The sequence below is a fragment of the Diceros bicornis genome, unplaced genomic scaffold (assembly GCF_020826845.1).
Source record: "Diceros bicornis minor isolate mBicDic1 unplaced genomic scaffold, mDicBic1.mat.cur scaffold_718_ctg1, whole genome shotgun sequence".
Classification (NCBI taxonomy): Eukaryota; Metazoa; Chordata; class Mammalia; order Perissodactyla; family Rhinocerotidae; genus Diceros; species Diceros bicornis.
The window spans coordinates 20,001-28,319 of record NW_026691592.1 but is presented as its reverse complement, the minus strand read 5'-3'; positions in this window follow the sequence as shown (position 1 = coordinate 28,319).

The following is an 8,319-nucleotide window of genomic DNA, read 5'->3' as shown; positions in this document are numbered from 1 at the left end:
GAATCTACTTTTTTATTAATAAACTTCTATCTGTTTTCTGGGTCATAGAATTTACATATTCTATCTTTTCCCATACATTTTACCCTCTGTAATGTAAATATTTACATATATTTATCATTAAAACTGTCTACATTTTATTTTAATAAAAGTAGACCATTTTCAGTTAATGTAATTACTGATCTATTTGAGCTTAAGTCTTTGTTTCCTATGCCTTTTCTATGTGTTAATTGTTTTCTTTCTTTTCTCCTTTCCAATTGATTTAATTTTTCTAATTTTTCATGTCAGTTTTTAAGTTATATATATTTTTGTATTATTTAATTGTCTACCTTTATTTAACAAAATCTATAGTTAATTGGTACTTACATCTTCTTCCCAGAGAGTGCAAGGACTCTTCCTGACTTCTGACTTCAAAGGCATTATTGCTGTGTACTTAAATTGCATACATATATATAATTTTATTTATTTACTTAAAAGCCTGTCACATATTATCATTTTTATGTACATTCTTTATTCATTTGTAGCTACCCACATATATATTAATTTTGTTATTCTTCACTTGTTTCTGCTTCTCCATCTTATTATCTGGGATTTTCTTTCTTCTTGAAAAATATTCTTCACTATTATCCTTTAGTTTGGTATGTTAATGATAAATCTCAGTTTTTGCTTTTCTATAAATGTTTTTATTTCCTCTTTCTTTCCAAAAGATATTTTTGCTTTGTATACAATTCTTGGGTTGGTCATTATATACTTTTAGCACGTTAAATCTATCTTTCCTTTGTGATCCAGCTTCTATTTTTGCTGTTGAGAAATATTGCTTCTGCTCATTTTTTTCTTTAACCTCTGTGATTCCAATTAATACTTTTTTAAATTTTTTTACTGTATTCTTATAATTTCTCTCTTTTCTTCACAATTTTGCCTCCTTAGGCTTTATTCTGGACTTCTTTTCTGGCATTTATTCTGTTTACTATTTTTTCTTTAGCTCTTTCTAAGATGTGCGATTTTAAGCACATCCATTTTGTTCTCAATATTATTTACATTTCAATTTTAGAATTTTTGTTTTAATTTTTTTAATTTTCTTTGTCCTTTTAATGGATATGTTCCACTGTTCTGCCAAAATGTTTAACCTTGTTTTTTATTACCATAAATCTAGTAAGCAGAGTTATATAAATCTAGTGTCAGGAGATCCACTTGCCTGGGAGAGAGAGAGCTGAACTGCCAGTTGTCAGAGTAGCTAATGAAAACAACAAACCAAAAATAAGAGAATGAAGCCTTTAATTAGTTACTGTGGTTGTGTAAGCAAGAGACTAAGACTCTTCCTGTTTAATTTTCCCCCATAGAATGGTACATTGGGTGATTGTTTTGTGAATCAGCACAGAAGCAGGGGTGGTCTTACTCTTCCGAGACCCCCAAACAAAAGGCCTCATTTTTTTTTTTTATAAACCCTGGAGTCAGAGAGAGGCTTAGGGGGATGGGCTAGAGGTGGAAAAGTTCCAAGTACTGAATCAGAGTAGGGGAAAGTGTCTTCAAGGTTTGCCCCTCTTCCCTCCATAAGCAGACCTAGGCAGAGTTGCCTGCAGAAGACCTCCACCTGAGTATTCAGAGAAAGAGACACAGAAATGCAAGTGTCGGGGCTATGAATGCAAATATGGGAAGGGCATGCCTGGCCAGTGGGGCCTGAGTCCTTGACTGCACCTCCCCTCAGAGACTGCAGACGAAGTCTGGTGTAGTGAGGGAAGCTTCCCCCATGAGTCCAGTTAAGTAAAGCCTGTGTAATTACCGATAGTCAGGCCTGAAAAATTACACATAGCATCTTAGTCCATTAAGGCTGTTATAGCAAAATGCCACAGACTGGTTGGTTAAAGCAACACATATTTATTTCTCACAGTTATGGATCATGGAAGTCTAAGATCAAGGTGCTGGCAGATTCAGTGTCTGGTGAGGGCCCACTTCCTGAATTTTAGACAGCCATCTTCTGTCTGTGTCCTCATATGGCAGAGAGAAAGAGGAGTTTCTTCTCTTTCCATTCATATAAGGGCACTAATTTCATCATGAGAGCTTCACTCTCATGATCTCATTTAAACCTAATTACCTCTCAAAGTTTCCACCTGTAAATATTATCACTTTTGGGATTAGGGCTTAACACCATGAATTTGAGGGACACAATATTCAGTTCTTGGCACATACTTCTGTAACCAAGACTTGGGCTCCACAGCTAGTGCCTAGTAATCCCAAAATCTGGATCCATTGCTGGTCTGGGTCTATTATTGTTTGTTTCTCCTGCTCTTCTTTATGATGTCAAGTCCTCTCATTAGCCTAGTTATCTTTGATTATAATCTACACAATTTTTGACAAAATTAATTTAGAAATATTTTGAGGACTAAAATCTCTTCTTCCAGTGATTGAGGGGGGACCGTTACTCTGGAATCTCCTTAATCCAATTTTAGGGACTGAGATTACTGCAGGCCAACAAGAGAGCTGAAAGTTGAGATGCAGATCTTACAAGGGCTTAATATCTTTTGGCTCCCTTTTTTCCTAAAATATGGCTGCTCAGGCTCCTACTCCTAATTTCTAAGTAGCAAACCAAAATGTCAGCCTCAGTGGTCTCTGGACTCAAATATTTTTCCCCCAGCCTTGTCTATGTGCCAAAGTTGTAGGTTGACCTCTTATCAGCTTCTTCTAGATATGTAACTGGCCAACAGGCAAAGGCAGTTGCGCAATGTCAGATTTTACTTTCTGTATCCCTATTCTATCTGAGAGAAAGAGTCCTCAATTTGCATGATTTTAGCAGGCACAAATTTCAGTGACTATGGTGTAGTTAAATAACACCAGTTCCACAACAACGTGGTTCAAATTTCAATCACCACAGTTTATTAATTATAACAGCATGAAGTATAAAATTCACTGCTGCCTGTCCGGTCTGTAAATTACTACCACTGAACATCAAATGTGCAACACAGTCAGTGACCAATCCCTCCACTGCTTGCAAAGCCTATTCGTGATTGCTTGGTGTCTATCTGTTGTCCAGGTCACACACACAGCAAAGTGTGCAGTTACGTTGTCTCCTTGTCTCCCTCCAAAAGTGAATAATCAAAAGAGGGAATTGTCTAAGACGGCTAAGAGTCCAAAAAACAAGTGCTGATGCTGGAGGAGAACTTGGGTGAGGTTAGGAGGCAGCTGAGCATAGATAGGACAACACTGCCACCATGTGGGAGACTGTAGACATGCAACCAGAGGTAGGGAATGTGGGTGAGCGTATTAACATAAATGAGGACAGGGTGAAGACCTGCCAGAGAAGAGATACTGGTACAAATGTCCACACTACAGGAATTCTTAGAAACAGTTCACGACATAGAAATTGCAAAGGATAAAATATTGGAAGCTGATCTAAATTTAGAAAGAACTATGACAGGCTCCCGCCCGCTGGCGCAAAACAGTTAAGTGCGCATGCTCCGCTGCGGCACCGGCCCTGGTTTCGCCGGCTGGGAACCCCGGGCACGCACTGACGCACCACTGGTCAACCAATGCTATGGTGGCGTCCCATATAAAGTGGAGGAAGATGCGTGAGTATGGATGTGAGCCCAGGACCGGTCTTCCCCAGCCAAAAGAGGAGGACTGGTAGATGTTAGCTCAGGGCTGATCTTCCTCACCAAAAAAAAAAAAAAAAGAAAAAGAAAAAAGAAAGAACTATGACAACACATGATAGCAAAGAAAATACACAATGAAGAGAATGAAAAGACAAGTGACAATCTGGGAGAAAGAAGATTTGCAAATCTTATCTCTGATAAAGAATTTATACTCAGAGTATACAAAGAAATCTTGAAATAATAGAGAAATTAATAAAATCAGGCAAAAGAATTCAAAATACACTGTAACAAAGAAGATGGATTGTGAATACGTAAAAAAGTACTCAATGTGATTAGTCTGTAGTAAAATACAAACTATTAACAAAATGAGATACCACTACACTGCTATAAAGACGGCTAATATTTTTGTACCGCCCAAACTGTTCACAAAAGTGCGGGAGAACCAAAAATTCTGTTTACTTCTGGTGGGTATGGAAAGCTGTACAAACACTTCATATAAAGTTGTTAAGTTTCTTACTTAAACAATTATTTTTCAAACACCAAAGTCCTATGACATTTTTTTAAATTTTACGGAATGTTGAACATCAATATTTACCTAATTTCAAACATGCACACACACTGAGAAACAGTGTTGCGTTGTATAGATGTGGTGAAACTTTTTTTTTTTTTTTTTGAAGAATTGATACTAATTTCTGTGCCTTTGCTACATTCTTGCACCCCGGGGGGCCCGCGATCCTGATACGTGCTGTTGACGTTTGCGCGGGTTGTCCGGTGCCGCCTGGCGGCCGCTTTTATATCGTTTCTGTTCTCCGAAGCTCCGGCGACATCAACAAGGGACTTGGCTTGGCCTCGGTGAGGGAGGTAGAGTTCCGGGAGGTCGGTGGCAGTAGAAAGATCGGTCACGGTCGGGGTGTCGTGCGGGCGAGACGTCCGCTGGGAGGAGATTGGAGACGCAGAGCCCTAGGGGGAGGTGACGGTCGGCGCTCTACACCGGAACGGGTTGGTTGTGAGGCCGCCCGTAGGGGTCGACCAGCAGCCACCGATGGCACTTCGACCCGCGGGGACAGAACGAGGCAGCGTGGCCTTGTACGGACGTACTGGAACCTGATCTGTTGAGCGGATGGCTGTGAAGTCTCTTCCCCCACCCCCCACCACTTTCTGTGGGTCTGCCCGCTTGTCACGACGGTAAGGACCGCTGACATCGATATTCTGGTCGCCACTGGTGCATTTGCACCCACGCTCCCCAGCCCCGCGCGCTGTCTCGGGACTGCGTCGCGGCCCGCGCGGAGGGAGACACGTTCGTGTCTCTTCAACCTTCGTGCGGTCAGGCGTCGCCGTCGTTTCCCCGGCGGCCTCTGGGCTTTGCCTGCCTGCCTTGGGAAGCCGTCGCGGGTTGGAAGTGACGGGATGCGGACAGTTGCTCCGTCGTTCCCCTGTCGTCGTCGTCCTCTGACGACTCGCCCGGTTTCGTTTTGGCGGTGCCCCGCCCGCCGCGTTTCCCTGAGTCCTCCCGGGAGCCCGGGAAGCGCTCGGGGCCACCCCGGGAAGCCAGCCGGTGCCGGCAGTCCCGGCGCCCCTGCTGGCGTCTCTGAGGGAATGTTCCCCGTCCCCTCACGGGCGAGCGCCCGAAACACACACGTTTTCCGAGTCCCTCTCCGGCGGCCGGGGTCGCGCCGTGCCGGCTGGGAGCCCCGAGGCGGATGCCCCCTGGCCGCGCCGGGCCGGGAGATGGGACCCGGGGTGGGTCGGGACGGGGTCTGGCCGCCAGGCGGCCCGGCTGCGCGCCCCGGCCGGCCAGGGATCCGGATCCGTCCCGCTGACGTTCGCGCCGGTTGTCCGGTGCCACCTGGCGGCCGCTTTTATATCGTTTCTGTCCTCCGGAGCTCCGGCGACCTCGGCAAGGGAGGTGACTTGGCCGCGGTGACCGAGGCGGAGTTCCGGGAGGCCGGTGGCAGTGGCGGGATCGGTCCCGGTCGTGCCGGGGCGCGGGCGCGTCGTCCGCCGGGCGGAGATTGGACGTGCAGGAGAGTGTGGGGAGGTGGCTGTCGCCGCGCTCCCCGAGGCCGGCGGGTGTGCGGGGCCGCCCGGACGGGTCGACCAGCAGACGCCGGTGCCACTGCGACCCTCGGGGACCGACCGGGGCCGGCGAGGTGGGGGGGGGTTCCCGAGCCCGGCTGGCGTCCCCCGTGCGGCCCGGGTCGTCGGGCCCTCCGTGTCACCGGTTTCTTGCTCGCGCCCCGCTCCGGAGGTCGGGGACCGGCCCGGGCCTTGCGGGGAGGCCCGTGGAGGGCGAGACCGCGGCGGCTCGGCCGCGGGCACGGGTGGCTCCGGGTCGTCGGACTCGACTTTTCTCACCGCGTTTTCCGAGTCCCGCTCTGGCGGTGGGGACCGACCGGCCCGGGCCGTCCGTGGTGGCGGCCCGGTCGTCGGAGGCGACTCCGAGGGATGTTTTTCAAGTCCCGCTCCGGAGGAGAGCGCGGACCGGCCCCCGCCCTCGAGGGTGGGCCGGGGAGAGGGCGTCCCCGTCCCGGACACGTGACCGCGTGGGTCTGGGTCGTCGCGCTGGATTTCTATCGCCAAGTTTTCCGAAAGCCTCTGGGTCCGGAGGTGGGGACCGGCTCGAGAGGCAGGTGGAGCCCCGGGTGGGGTAGGGGGGCACGTGGACGGACGCCGGCCTGCCCGGGTGGGGCCCGGTCGCCTGGGGCGCCTCTGAGGAATCTTTTTTTTCCCCAAGTCCTGCCCCGGAGAGGAGGATGGACCGGCCGCCTGCCCTCGAGGGCGAGACGGCGAGGGTGTACCCGGCCGGGCGCGGGTCCCGCGTGCCCCCGCGCCCCCTCTGCCGCCGCACTTCCGGGGTCGACCAGATGGTCGCGGGGGCTCCGGGGCTGGTGGCGATGGGGTGGTGCCGGGGGCCTGGTGACCGGGCCCGTGATCCAAGGGGTGCCGCCGTGATCCGTGGGTGGGCCCCGTCGCCTGGTGCGGCCATTCTTTCGCCCGAAATGGTCGTTTTTCGCTGCCAGATAGGTGCTGACACGCTGTCTCCGGACGTTTGTCGCCTGGGAGTCGTTGGGCCTCTGGACGCGCGTGGCGGGGCTCCGGGCTGTGACCGTGGGGTGGAGGCCCGGTTCTGCCCCTGCCACTTGAGCCCGCCCGCCTGGGCTGGGCCTGCGCGCCGGCTCCTGTGCGTCCCAGGTGTCCCGATCCGCGGTGCCGCCTCCGGTCTCCAGCACCCGAGGGCGGCGGGGGAGGTGGCGCGGGTCCTCTACCCGGTGCGCTCCCCGCCGCAGGCAACCCCGGTGCGGTCGCGACTACCCCACGCCTCGGGCTCCCGCGCCACCGCGTGTCAGGCGTTCACCTCCTGGGGTCGTGGCCCGCTGCTGCACGACTCCGGGGTGGGGGGGGAAGCCGTGAGGCTGAGGCAGTCTCTCCCTCGGTGACTGTCGCTGTGCTTGTCGTTGTCTCCGTGAGGCGTGTCGCGCCGCGGTGATCGATGTGGTGATGTCGCGCTCTCCTGGGCCGGGCCTAAGCCGTGCCAGGCGAGGGACGGGCGTTTGTGTCAAACGGGCCCGCTCTTCTCGCTCTGCCCACGGGCCCCTCGCCTCTCCTCCCCGCCCGTCGGTGGTGTGTGGAAGGCAGGGGTGCGGAACCCGGCCCGACCTCGCTCTCCCGCCCTCTGCCTTGTGGCGTCGGTGGGGCCGAGGTCTTTGTGACGCAGTGGACACTCCGTGTGGCCTCTCGGCCGCGTCTGGCGAGTGGGCCTCCCCGAGGTGGGGTGGGCCGTGCCGCCGCCGCACCACACGCTCCCACGGGTGTGTGGGTGTGTGTCGCCCGGTCCTTGGTGGTGCCCCTGGAGCGCTCCAGGTCGTCCGTCAGGTGCCTGAGGCCGAGCGGTGGTGTCGTTTCCCGTTTCCAGCGACCCCTTCGGGTCACCGCTACGATGGTGTGTCTGAGGCGAGACGGGGGTCCAGTCGGTAGGGGAGGCATGCCCGTTTCCCCTCGCGGGGGCGGGTGCCTCGTCGTCCCACCGGCCTGCGGCGTGGAGACTGACTGGCTGGGTGCACGCCGTGTGTCCTCCGTCGCTGGGGCTGGCACGCGGGTGCGTTGAGCGATCTCGGCGGGCCGAGCCAGCGGCATGGCGCTGGCTGTCTTTCGAGGGGTGCCGGTTAGCTGGCACCTCCTTTGGGCTCTCTGCTTCTTTGTCGGTTTCACCTGACGGAAGCTCTGAGTTCCAGGCGTCGCGGGTGCCCCGTAAAGCTTCGATGAGCCCCGTGATGTCAGACGAGAGGAGGAGCCCGTGGAAGCGCGGGCTCGTGGCCCTGACCGCGAACGCTCGGATTTGCCCCATGCTTACCCATACCGCAGATCCACGCATAGCCCCGGCACCCAGGAGTGCCCTCGCGGTCCCGACGGGGGACGATGGGTGGGTGCGACGCGCCCTCGGCGAGAAAGCCTTCTCTAGCGATCCGAGAGGGTGCCTTTGGGGTTCCCGGATCCCCCAGCTGCCGCCCCTCCTTCTCCGCGCGTGGTAGCCGGTGGTGTGACCACCGTTTGCGTGTGGGCAGAGCCGCCCTTTGCCTACCGCGGCCGGCGCCTCCCCTCACCGAGTCGGGGGAGGGTCCCGCCCGGCCCGGCCGGCGTCCGGCGTCTGGCGCGGGGCCGCGCGTGCGCGTGGGCGTGCGCGCGGCCCGCCCGCCGCGTGCCCGGGGTGTGGGGCAAGAGCCCCGTCCGGGCGCCG